The following is a 14,661-nucleotide window of genomic DNA, read 5'->3' as shown; positions in this document are numbered from 1 at the left end:
CAGAATTAGCAGCATTTTGACAAGATGCATTTGGCTGCCTTTGTGTGTCTGGGAGAAAGTACAAGATAGACAATTTGCAGTGACCAAAATTGAGGAGAATATGATTAGCTGAATATGTAGCTAACTATGTAGCTCTAATAATGTTCAGCCAGGCCTCTGCCTGACAGTCAGTGGAGTAAATCAGGGAGCTGGATTTAAAAAAAAATGTTCCTGTGATTTGTATATGAAATTACTGACACAACCACCCACCTGCTAGCAAGACTGCTGCATACTTCTGACTGGCCTGAAAAAAGTGTGAAAACAATTTCCCAGAAAATCTAACTTCTATTAAATCTAACCTATTGAAAATATAAATATTTTCAAAAATACAACATAAAGTCCCATCCAAAAGAATTGGAATACAAGGTCAAGTCTTTTGACACATTTTGTTTGAACCCACTCATTTTTATGTGATCAAAAATATTGGATCAACTGATAGGTTTGTCCTGTTTAATTGTTTAAACAACTAATATCTCTGAATGTTTTCAGTTGCTTTGAGTCCTGGGTTTCACCTGTGAAGACTGTATTTGTTTTTAATAGAGATAAACCAACATGAAGATCCAAGAGCAAAAGAAAGTAACCGCTGGTTTTACCGACCACCAGACATCGAACAGTTCAGACAAGGAAAACGAGAGAAGTTGATTGACAAACATTGTAAGAGCTTGAAGAAAAACTCCAAAACACCAGTCAGTGACATCACTGACAGCCTTCACAGGGCAGGGTTGAAGATATCACAATCCCCCATTTGAAGAAGACTTCAGAGATGCCAGAGAGCAGAAATAAAGAGGCCATACCACAAGGTGTAAACTACTCAGTAGTAAGAATCAGAAAACCAGACTGGAATTTTCAAAGAAATACAGAGATGAGCCATTAAAAGTTTTGGAACCAAGATTAATCTCTAACAAAGTGAAGGAAAGACCAAAGTGTAGGGAAAGAATGCGTGTGCTCATTATTTTAATCTCATACAAATCATGGGTCAAGCATGGTGAAGGTGGTGTCATGGGGATGGGATTGCATGGCTGCTTTTGCTACAGGCTCAATCTTTTTTTTAAAAGAAAGAAGAAGCAGCCTTTATTTTTATCACATATATTACAGCACAGTGAAATTCTTTCTTTGCATATCTGAACTTTTGGAGTTTGTGGTCAGAGCACATGGTCAGCTATGATACAGCGTCCCTGGGGCAGAGATGGTTAAGGGCCTTGCTCAAGGTCCCAACAGTGGCAGCTTTAACTACATGATGATTCCGAATCAACGAATGAATCCGAGTCCACGGAAACATTTCATGTACAGAAACACACTGCCAACATAACAAAGTACTTCATCACAGGAAAAAGCTTGAAGGTTTTAAAGCAGCCAAGACACTTCCCAGACCTTAACTCAACTGAGTATTTCACCTCATGAACAGGACACTGAAGGGAGAAACTGTTCCCCCAAAACAAACAGCTGAAAGAAAGCTGCAGTACAAGCCTGGAAAAGCATCACAAAAGAAAAATGCAACAGTTTAGTGATGTCACTGGCTTGATGCAGTTATTGCAACCAAATATTAAGTATTAAAAAAAACTGTCTGTTCTGATAATTTTGCTTACCTAAAGTTTAGCTGAGTTGATTAACACGTCTAGATATTAAATATTTACTAAAGCTGTGCATTAGATCATGGCTAATACAGAACATGCTTATACTAAAGATTTCTAAAAAAATAAAAAGTCTTGATTAAGCATCTGTTCCCAACACTGTGATGTGCAGTAATTTCACTTCCAGCATGCACATGTCCTTTGTTTCTGGTTCTGACCTCTTAGTATGCTGTGTGTCTGTGAACTATTTAGTTTCATCAGCTATATCAACCAAAACGGCACACAAACATTAGATAACTTTAGATTGAGATAAAAGATGAAGAGATTAAATAGACAGGTTAAGGAAAAGATAAAAAAAAGTGAATCTTCACCAGGTGAAGGGCTTCAGAGCTGCAGACATTCTGCTGCAGTTTACAAAGAGATGCAGTATTTATGCCCAAAGTGTCTTAACACTGGCATTTCATTAGAGTCTCACCAAACATAATACATAATCTATGAAGTGAACAGAATGTAGCGCTGTGTATTTTAGTTCAGTGAGGCGAGGGGAAACAGGTTAATGAATGTTTGTGAGAAATAGGAAGAGATAACAGAAGAAACGAAGCCCCAAGAAGACAAGTAGCACTCTCATTAAGAAAAAGGAATGCAGTCTGTGGTATGTGTGTGTGTTTTTTTTTTAAATACAGCCATTCACCGTAAAAGGTAAAGACTTTGATTTGGTTCGTTCTCCAGTTCAGTGGCAGTTCGGGAGATAACAGGAACTATTCAAGCCCAGTTTGACTGGAAGGAATGCTGTTGTTTTTATTGCTGCTGGCAAATGGAGTGTGATTCAAAGAAAATACTGTCGACTTATTTGCTGTGAAATTAGGAGTCATTATTACTGACAAGACTACTTCCACATGTGCAACCTGCCTCGTACGCTGCCCAAGGAAAAGACTGAGACAGGTATCAGGCTGCATGTGTTTGTATCTGTGGACATGTGTTTGCTCCTGATAGGGATTAAATGTCCCCACAGGGGTAGAAATATGTGACACTTTTGACCTTTTGGGGTACAATTGATTTTTGATTACTGAAAAAAGTTAGGGTCAGATATTTTATTCTGTAGCATAAAATAAATTAGCTGTTTTACCAATTGCACCTGTGGAAAGTCCACACAAGGATAATAAGACAAATGTGTGTGTGTGTGTGTGTGTGTGTGCGCGTAGGTGGGAGAACCAGAGGGAAATAACTGATATAGACAGTGTAACCTGTCCTAACTGTCAGAAAAGGCATGACAGATTACTGGGAATAAAAGATCGCAGCTCCTGCAAACAGAAAATATCAGTGGGGATGGAATTTGTCAGCACACAGTGGATGTCGCACTATGCTGCTAGCACCCAAACACACCCAAACACACACAAGCACACACACTCATACAAGTCTATGTTATTTAGAAAGTCAAAGTACGAGACAAGGAAGTTGGAAGGAGTCTTAGACTGCGGATATTGGAAAGTTAAGCAGAATGTGAGCAGAGTGAACAATGACGACAAAAAATCGTGCTAATCAACCGTACTGGTTGACTTCTTAAATCAGGAGGTGCTGATTAATATTCTATGGCAGCACAGACAGACAAACAGACAGACAGACAGCCAGCCAGACAGACAGCCAGCCAGACAGACAGACAGACAGACAGACAGACAGACAGACAGACAGATAGATTTTTTTTTTTATTATTATTCCTTTGCTGTGTCAAAATTTCTTTCTTGTTACATTATAGTACAATTTTGTTCATTTGAATCCATAACTTTGGAGTTTCCTAAAATAATTTCCTGAAATATTTCCCTATATAATTCCCCATTGGGCAACATAAATCTGATGCACACAGCTTCCACATAAAGTAACACAAAACACTTAGGTCGGATAGGAGAGCTACTGTGTTCATATATAAATTTAAGTACAATTTTTAAGTAGCACTCGTTTCTTTTTAATTCATTTGATTTAAATTTCACTTTTAACAACGAACATAATCACAAAGCAGCTTTACTGAATTATATACATTTAGAATTAAATTTTAGATTTATAAATTTAAAGTCAGAGATAAAGTCAGAGATGATGATGTTGGTGTGAAGGACCGCCTGAGATGATATGAGGAAGTAACTTTAAGAGGCACCAGCCTCAGTAAGGAAGCATCCTCAGCTAGGTGACAACAGATAGTGTGATTATAAATCATTTCCCTTTTAAACGGTGTACTATATGGAATAAAAATGCAATCATGTATCCAGGAAATTCATTTCTGGTTATAACAGGAAGCCTGATTAGTAAACAGAATATAGCAAACAGTGTATGAGTGAGTAAAGAAATGTTAGACAGCATAGATTGCTATTTCAGTCCTGATGTTCTGTCTGATGGCAGAACAAGCCTCTGCAGACTTGGCTTATTGTGACCATTTTTTTTTTTTCCGTTTGCTTTTTGTTTGTTCTGGACAGTGTTAAGGGCATGGGGGGTGTGAGGGCTTGTGTGTGTGGGGTGAGGGGTTGGGGTCCATGCTCACAGGGGTCCCTCTCCCTGACAACTGTTGTTGGGGGGGAGCTGGTCAGTCAATAGAGTCCATTCAGTATGCGCTTCCTGCAGAACAGAACCAGGGAGACAGAGGGAGAGGAAGAGAGAAGACGATACAAGGGAGGGGAAAAAAAGGAGGGAGGAAACAGTAAAAGTTTTTGCACCACTATTTCCTTCCTGTGTGTCTCAGTGCCAGCTGTCTTTAAAAATGAACGGCTGCACACAATGCGCTGGCCTTCCTTTCTCTGAATGCCATTCTCTCTGTGCCAAACCGGCCCAAGCGTGATCAATCAGCACATCTGGAACAAGCAAACATACAGTACACATGCACCACACACACAGACACACAAACACACACATATACACACATATATACACAGTACCTATAGATAAGGAGCTCTGGACACTTAGAAAAGGAACAAAGAGAAACACTTCATACCTATAAATCTAGTTGTGTTCTTTTGCTTTCTGCTTCTCTTTGTAATTCTAATTGTAAGGATGTGTCTGTGTGTGTGTGTGTGTGTGTGTGTGTGTGTGTGTGTGTGTGTGTGTGTGTGTGTGTGTGAGAGAGAGAATGTCTGCTACAAAGCTGATAACACACACAATGTTGGCGAAAGTTGTTCTTCTATAAAGCTGCCAGTCGATTCTCTAACCGAAGAGAATCTATTTATGCATTTAGTACCTCGGTAGGAAGCACAATCTTCACAATGATTAATCAAAAATGTCAAAATTTTGAAACACTTGTGGTTTATGTGTGAGTGTTAAATCTGTTATCATTATCAGTATTAATCTAATATCATTATCTCCTATTATATCTGATACATCTGTATATGGGACCAAGCCAGAATGTATGTGTGTGTGTGTGTGTATGCATTGTGATTGTGTACTTTTATAGGACCATGTAGTTTGAATTAGAATTTAAAATGATAAGTGTTGATTAAGTAAAGGACTGAGCATTCAGGTTTAGAGGAGAAGCTTCACACCCACTGCACTGACACTAAAAAAGTGACCAGAGTTATTTCAGGCCTGGGCTGCTTTCTCTATTACCTTCCCATATACTTCCCACAGCATATGTGACACTAAAATAGCTACTATATCCACTCAGAATGCTCACCACTTCCTCTCGGTTATTCTCCCACTCTCACACAAACATATTATTAAGAGGCAAAAAGAAACAGACTAAGCATTATTGCCAGGTTTGTAAATTGAGTATGTGCATAACATCCCAGCATACAGAACAAATAAATGAGAGAGAGAGAGAGAGAGAGAGAGAGAGAGAGAGAGAGAATGTTGCTAAGCAACCAGACTAGCTTGGCAGGTGCCTCAGCTGGATGTTTTCAGAGTCCATCCACTCTTTTGCATCTGCCATGGTGTGCCGCATACAGATACGCTGTTGTGGAGATGTGACCTCAGGACTAGAGAAACTGTTAGCACTGATAGTCTCTGAGTGCTGGACACAGACAGCTAAGGTTTCCTATTAAGCTATAATACACACTGTAAATTTGCTTTCCCCAAAACGTCATAGCTTGAAAAAAGATCTCAATGGTGTTATTAAAGAGAAAAGGAAATTAAGCACAGTTTTGGTGTTAAAAAGCTGTGTTATATAGTATACACTTGCTATTACTATTCAACTTATTAGACATACTACAGTGAAACCATAGTGATGCCATGGTCCGGTTCAAATGAAATTAGTTCATTCATTTCATAGCAAAGGTATGAGAATTAGACACTATTAACATAATCCGACCACAGGAAGACTACTAGAAATCCCTCCTCATATAATAATTGTTTATTTATTTATTGTTCATTGAAAATTAACAATACCTACATGACACAAATATTTACATGATTATTAAGTTATTTACATTTTCATTTACAGCATTTGGCAGACGCCCTTATCCAGAGCGACGTACATAAGTGCTTAAATCTCTAACATTGAATACATTAATGCTGGCTCACTAAGTTACATACTTAAGATACCATGAGTTTAAAACATTTGTTCAAAGTTACAATGAAAGTGCCAAAAGGTGTGGGTTTTTTTTTTTGTTTGTTTTTTTTTTAAATGCAAAAGATAATGAAAGAAGTGCTAGTTGAAGTGTTTCCTGAATAAGTAGGTCTTCAACCGCCGCTTGAAAATATCCAGTGACTCAGCTGTCCGGACCTCTAGGGGAAGTTCGTTCCACCACCTTGGTGCCAGTACAGAGAAGAGTCTTGTAGTATACTTACCTCTTACCCTGAGAGATGGTGGAACCAGTTGAGCAGTGCTGGTAGATCGGAGGGTGCGGGGTGCAGTGCGAGGAGTTATGAGGGCTTTGAGGTAAGAGGGAGCTGGTCCATTTTTGGCTTTGTAGGCCAGCATCAGTGTTTTGAATCTGATGCGTGCAGCTACCGGAAGCCAGTGGAGGGATCGCAGCAGCGGGGTGGTATGAGAGAAGTTATTTATGGTCATTATGTCCATTAGTGGTATTAATGTGCTATGATGAAAGATCAACAAAAGTCTGAGAGTAATAAGAGATTAAGGGCCATTTTCTTTACAGTGTACTTTCAAATTTTACTCTTTCATCATCCTCTCACAAAAAAGAAAAAAGAGAAAGAGGGAATGTCAAAAGGAAGATTCTAAGAAATGACATGCGAAAGCGAGAAAGAGAGAGAGAGAGAGAGTGTGTGTGTGTGTGTGTGTGTGTGTGTGTGTGTGTGCATATTAGTTACATTAGTCCATTTTCAGATTCTGCCCTTAAACAATGTACTGTGGAGGAGCACTTGTGTGTGAAAGATCAAAGAGCACAGTGCAATCAAAGAGAATCACAGAGAACATGGTACAGTTGGCTCACCCACCCACCCACCCACACACACACACACACACACACACATGCACACATGCACACACACACACACATTTTGAATTTTTTTGATCTCGTTATTCTTGTGAGGACCTTCCACTGACATAAATATTCAGGCAATTAATTACATTAATTAATGCTGTGCCAACACTTAACACTAACCCCGACCTAACAAACCTATTATAATAATTGGTTATTATGTATTACAATCATAATGTTATAATTATATTATAGTAATATTAATATAGAATATTAATAACAATATTTTTTTGTTTTTGTTTAAAAGGTTTTTTTTAAGACTACAAAAAACTTTTTCCTTAAAGCTTTCCTATTTTCCCTTTAAGGAAAATTGTCAGGTATTCCTATCCTTATGGGGACATTTGGTTCCCACTATGTTTTGGAAAAATTCCCACTATATTTCAGAAGTTAATCCAGCATTCCAATATCACCAATAACGCAACTTTTCACTCTTCAGCTCTCTCCAGAGTCTATAAAAGACTGATAAACTGAGGTATATGAACGGTAAAGTATATAATTTAGTCAACTCTTTGGAAAATCAGTCCCCAGTATTACTGATTGTCCTCAGGCAGTCTGAGGTATGTTCCATGATCACATATTTCCAGCCCTTACTTAGCATTAAATCATTATTTGACGGTAATGATATCCAGTATGTACATGATGGGTAGACAAATGGCGGACAGATATATTATGGTAGATCCAGTAGAAATTCTGTATTGCTACTTGCACCTTGGAACATTGCCAACTCACTTTACTCCTAGCTGAACTCTGTCCAAGCTTCTGGGAGTAAAGTGAAGAAAATGAACAGGAATTTCAGACAGGTTAGATAGGTTAATTGTATATGATAAGGATTAAAGGTCAACATATTCATACATATTGAAATCGAGAAACTGATTTATTACAGTATGTGTGAAGATAACACTGTCGAGACCGCTGATTTTCATTATCCTGTAAGGTCAACATTTCCCCAGGATGAGGCTCATGTCAAAGAGAATCACTCCAATTATCTTAAGCAGACAGAAGGTTTATTGTACTTTTAAAGCTCCTTACATGTGTTTTCATCAATCTAGTCTTTAATGTACCAATTAACTAAATTAAAAGTTCATTAAATTCAGTGAAGTTAATAGAATTATGCTTTCAGAGAGCATGGTGGCTTGGTGGTTAGCATGTTTGCTTTACACTTTATGTGTCAGGGGTTCAATTACCATCTCTGCTATGACTGTAAAGCTTGCATGCACTCCCCATGGCTTGGGGGTTTACTCTGGGTACTCCAGTTTCCTCCAGATTAAAGATATGTGTTGGAGACTGATTGGCATCTCTAAATTGTCTGTAGGTTTTGCACTGCGACCTGTAGACTGGCATCCTGTCCATGGTATACCCTGCCTTGTGCCCAGAGACTCCTATGATAGGCTTCATGTTCCTCGACAACACAGTAGGAAAAGCAGTGTAAAGAATGAATGAAAAGAATAACATTATTCCTTTAATATCTAGAAAATAGATGCTAGATTTTACTAGGGTTTACTTGGAAATAAAATTAAGAAAGCTGGGTTCTTTTTCTGTTCCTTGTCCTTAAAAAGCTTGCCCTGTTTTTCTACATTGTTTCACTTGAAATGCAGAGCTGTCTTGAAAACATGATTATTTATTCAACTATCCATCATTTGACTGGTAATTAATTGCCTAACTACATAATGATGAAATTAAACAAGCAACAATAATTAGAATTAATAATCTTCAGAAACTCGATCTCTTATCATGGTTGTGGTGAATTCAGAGCCTGGCAACACTGGGTGCAAGGAGAGAGAATTCACCCTGCATGGGATGCCAGTCCATCACAAGGCACCATTCACACACTCACACCTAGGGGTAATTTTTCATAGCCAAACTGCATACCTGCATGTTTCTGGATGGCAGGAGGTAACTGGAGACAACAGAGGAAATCAGAAACAGGGAGAACATGTAAACTTCCATACTGAGAGTGAAAACCAAGGACTCTGTCAAGCATTGAAATTATGTCTACAAACTAAAATGCAAGTATTCAGTGTCAAATCTAGTTGAATATCAGATCTCTCCTTTTAAATTCACTAGTTGTTTTTCTAATCAGTGCCCTCTGGTGAGATTGTGAGAGTCTAGGAGATTGGCTGTGATGGAAGTAAAGTGCTCAGTGGGGCACTGCAGAACTGGTCCAGCCTACACACACTCACTACAGCAGAGTCTGTTGTTTATGGGCTTTGATACCCGCCAAGTCTGATACAGCTACCCGCAACAACACGACCCAAATAAACAGAGAGAGAAAGACATCCCGCAGACACAGAGAATGAGAAAGGGGAAGAGAACAGTTGGTGGAGGACAGCTATGAGAAATAGGAGAAGTCTGAAAAAGAGAGAGAGAAAAAGAGAGAGAGATGCCCATGAGAAGCAACCATTATGTAACTTAATCTTAGCATATTAGAGCGAGGATGAGACCGGCATGTCTGTAGGTTGGTGTGTGTGGTATACGTATGTAGCGTGTGAGCAGCTGTTACCCCAATCATACACAGAGATTGGCTGTTCTGGCACTGCATAATTCAGCAGGAAGGACAAGTATTTCTCACCAGGAAAGTGAAAAATGACATCCTGTCTCTCTTTTTTCACATGCTCACACAAGCACCTGCTCTCACACACAGATATAGAATTAAGCATGTGTTATTTATGAGAGCAAACTGAAGATATAAACGGTGACAGAGAGGGAAGTGAGTCAGTGAATGAGGTACTGTGGCTGCTGAGAAGGAAAGCCTTGTCAAAACTGTTCAGGGACAAATATTTACTCTTCCTGTGCATTTATCAAAAAGACGCATTTGAACCCGGTTACGACTGAACTGTGCCACGTCATGAAAGGAGTTTTCACAGGAGCGTTCGAGCTGGACCATAGAAAGAGAGAGCAAGAATGTAAAATAGCCCTCTTGAGGAGTGTCGTTTTTTTAAAGACCTACAACGAGGTGCGCTGTGAATAAAAAGAAGAAGTTCATGCATAATGTGCCTTAACCTTTACTTAGTACTGGTCATCATTATGTGATACATATACATAACGTTGCGTAAGACTATAACAGGTGGTTATAGGGGAACAGATGGTGGGAATATGGAAGCACTACAGCTGAAGTCATCAACAAATATCACGATAATGGAACAAGCCATAGTTTAGTTTTTATTTTGGTCTCTGCATAAAAGCACAGGACTGCTTTGCAAATAGACGTGTATAAGTAATGTTAATTCCCAAGCTTCCTGAGAGAGAGATGGTGAGAGATAACCCACTCCTCAATGCTCAGCTGTGCACCCTAATGATATAACTAATAAGACAGCTGTCTAGTATCATTTCTCTCTGCTGCATCCCACTAAAACCCAACACCACACGTACATCTCTGGGAAACACGCAACATAGCATACACTTTCAAACATTATGCATTAACATTTGTAATACCCAGTAACAACTCATGATTTCAATTCTTACACTCGAGTCATGTACCCAGGATCAATTTCAGGCTCCTTTGTGTAAGGCTGTAATCATCATGGATTTGTTTACACACAGACAAATTCCTTCTAAATGGAATATCGTTTCCAAGATTTTATGTCACTTCTGCTGTGTGTGCGATCCACATAGAGCTTAAAAAGCATGCGTTGGTATCTCATTTGTTGAAAGGTATCGATCAGGAAAGAGGAATAAAAGAATTTCCAAAACATTAGATGTACCATGGAGAGCTGTATCAACAATTAGAGAAACTGGAGCATCCCTATGTCAACACCAAGAAAAGGAAGTCCCTTCAAAAGAACAAGATAAAAACATACAGCGAGGCTGACAAAGAGACTTACAGCAAGATTAAAGAGCTGCACGATTATCTGGGAGGTACATATTACTCTCTGCATGGGACAACAGCCACTCATATACAAAAACACAAAACATCCAAAGTCGATTAAATCACCCTAAACCATGTGGCAAAATATGCTGCTTCAGTAAGACCAATTCCAAAAGGTACAATAATGCCATAGTTTCAAAAGGTATGGTTTGTGCAAAAAAAAATATATATATAAAGCACATCACCAAAAGAACAACAAATGGTATTGACAGCTTCATGCTTTTGAGCTGGATTTCTTCAGCCAGAACTGGGGCATTTTTCAAGATGGAGGGAATCATTAATTGTTACAAATCGCAGTCGATTTTAGTGCAAAACATGCAGATGTTTGCTACGAATCTGAAGCACAAATGAATACATCCAAATCAACAAAAGAATGGCTTAACCAAAAAAAGATTAATGTTTTTGAACGATCTAGCCCGGGTCCACTCTTAGCCAAAAAAGACTGACTTGTATAATAAAATCTTAATAAAATATTCTTTCCTAAAAAAACCCCACTTAATTATTGTGGTACATTTTTAGTTAGTTGACATACATCTCATATATAACATATATTTTGCTAAACATTGCACAGATGTTTGTTTGAAGCTTTTCAGTCAGACAATGGCTCACTTAAGTTTTGGAGACCATTCTGTTTCATATGCAGAGACAACACGTATTCCCTGTCATGTGAATGTGAAACAGTAGAAAATATAAAACTTCTCTGGATTCAAAAGCAGCTTTCCTACTTAATCAAATATAACTGTTTCCAGAAAGAATTTTGAAAACTAGCTCAGGGGTCAATAGCCTTGGAGAAAGGAGCAAATACAATATAATCAATCCATCTCCAGTCCCACCTATGCACCAAACAAGCCAAAACACACAGATCATTAACAAACCAAACACCAGAGTCGTGTTTATGTGTTTGTGTGTTGCATGTAACTAAGACCAAATTAGTTTAGATTCTAATCTATGTGATAAAAATCTGTTGGCTGAAAATAAATGAAACAACAGACTAGCCAGCATTGTGTTGTAAGAGTTAAGGGATTTCTCTCAACTGGGAATTGCTTGGCAAAGTGTGTTAAAGGATCACCAGATTATTTGTAGGAAAGTTTGGATTAAGCATATCAGAGAGACAGGATGAAACACAGGGCTGGACAGCCGCAGCAAGAGGTTAAAAACAAATACTTGGGTCACTTATTTAGATATCAATGCCCCTCCTTCCTTCTCTCGCCAGTTCTATGAAGCTGTCAGTCACCCACTTGGCTTAGAGCAGGGCAGGAGACACCCCTATGAGTCAATTAATGAACTAATCAAACTGGTGAAGGGTTGTAAATAATAATAGAACACCCCTGGCTTCTACTTTTATGCTTTTACTCTTAATCTCTTATATGATTATAAAGTCAACTATTGGACAATATATCCCTGTGCTGTGCCTTTAGGTGTGTGTGTGTGTATGTGTGTGTGCATGTCTTAGATTGAATCCGCAGGCAAGATTATGCTCAGACATGGGGCAGAGGAATGATATAGAGAACATTTGGGAAGGCGTAATGGTGCTCTTCATGCTTTTCACACTATGATAGCTTTCTGAAAAAGAAGACCAGTGGAAAGAAGAAGTGAGGGGAAGCCTGGGGACAAAAGCAGTTAGTCTGGCCAGGCCAAAGAACATGGCCCACTGTGACCTCCTATTCAGATCTGTGACAGGATGACAACACCCAGCTATGACTGAGATGGAGATGTCGACAAGAGCTGTCACTCTAAATCTCACTCGCACAAACACACACTCACAGCCTTTTGCTGCTGATCTGCACAAGCGCATAATTAAAATTAACTATTGCCATTCAGCCTCATTTTTGCCTGAGTGACAGGTGACACCTATGGCACACATCACTTTCTGATGGACTCTCTCAAATGTGCACACACACACAACACACACAACACACACACACACACACACACTTTTATTTAATTCTTACAGTGTCATTGTTTGACTAAGGCACTGCTTAATCATTGGAACCTGGCAAAGCATACTGTGGGAGAGAGAATGATTTGACAGATTCATATACAGTTTCAGCCATCCTATACAAACACACACACACAGTGGAAGATTTCAGCATGTATGCATGTTTACGTAAACTTATGCTGGTGTTACACACTGCCTCTATCTGTCACTGTGGTTTTTTTAGAACAAGAGGTACATGCATAACTAGAGTTTTCAATTGGTGTGTATTGACATAAGTGTCTTCTTTGTTTCTCTCCATCAAAACTCAAATTGTTTTTTAGGTTTTTTTTCCCTATTTTCACAGAGTTTTGGATTTTATGGATTTAGTGCATTTTTTTCAAAAGGCATTCAGTGTTTCATATAAAACATATGAGTCAACAGTTGCTACAGCAATTTGCCCATCAATTTATCCCTATTCTTCTTCTTCTTCTTCTTCTTCTTCTTCTTCTTCTTATTATTATTATTATTATTATTATTATTATTATTATTACTATTATTATTATTATATTCATTCTTTTCAGCAACATCTTCTTTCTGGTCTAAGAAAGATGGAAATGTCCAGACAGACAGTAGTTGGGAGGTGACAATACTACACTGTTACACTTCATGGTAGATAATGTTGAAAAATGCAAAAAAGAATTATGAGTCAATGTTGGCAAACTGATTTAATGAGCACACTTGCTGATTCAATCAGACCACTCGTAAGTCAATACATAAAACGCATGAAATTTAACGGGTAGTCTTTCAAATTGCATAGAAAGAGAGCCTTGTTAACTATAGAAAGGATCTTATTTGCTGCTAGATTATCATATCTCTTCATCCTAAATAAAGATTGTAAAATTGTAAAATTGTAAATTGTAGTTTAGTTCCTTGGCAAAAGTTAACAAGGAATAAGAACAGCACTGAAACCCAAATATCAACTGTGGTAGCAATTACTTTTTTTTTAATTCAGGGCAAAATTAGTCAGAAAATCTCTCTCACTCACTCACTCATTTTCTACCACTTATCTGAACTATTCTCGGGTCACGGGGATCTCAGGCGTCATCGGGCATCAAGGCAGGTTACACCCTGGACGGAGTGCCAACCCATTGCAGGGCACACACACACTCTCATTCACTCACGCAATCACACACTACGGACAATTTTCCAGAGATGCCAATCAACCTATCATGCATGTCTTTGGACCAGGGGAGGAAACCGGAGTACCCGGAGGAAACCCCCGAGGCACGGGGAGAACATGCAAACTCCACACACACAAGGCGGAGGTGGGAATCGAACCCCCAACCCTGGAGGTGTGAGGCGAACGTGCTAACCACTAAGCCACCGTGCCCCCCCCTGTCAGAAAATCTAATAATTTAAAGTTAGATAATTTAATATATAAAGATATAGCAACTGATTCAACCAGATTAGTGCAGCAATAAAAATCCCTTTACATAAATCCAACAGATTGAAATTGGGTACCAGATTCAATACATGACTAGAACTAGACTTCATACCTAAGTCTTATTAACTAACAGTCATTAGACCGCTTATTAAAAATCCTTAACTCTAGCATTAATCTGCTAACATCAAACCCTCCGTTTATCTTCAAGAGCTTAGAAAAGGTTCTAGCACAGTAGCTCATAGTTACACATGAATCATGTACACAAACGTTTGCTTTTCAACCTTCTCATTCAGACCTCATTGCAGTACTGTAACTAATCAGGGTCGTGTCCCCTTGCTTGTACTACTTAAACTCAGAGCAGCTTTTGATAACATAGAGAAAAAAGAAATCTTCTATACAAAATATTGTTG

Source organism: Tachysurus vachellii, chromosome 6 (genome assembly GCF_030014155.1).
Source record: "Tachysurus vachellii isolate PV-2020 chromosome 6, HZAU_Pvac_v1, whole genome shotgun sequence".
Lineage (NCBI taxonomy): Eukaryota > Metazoa > Chordata > Actinopteri > Siluriformes > Bagridae > Tachysurus > Tachysurus vachellii.
The sequence above is the reverse complement of the archived record's forward strand: the minus strand, read 5'-3'. Positions refer to the sequence as shown.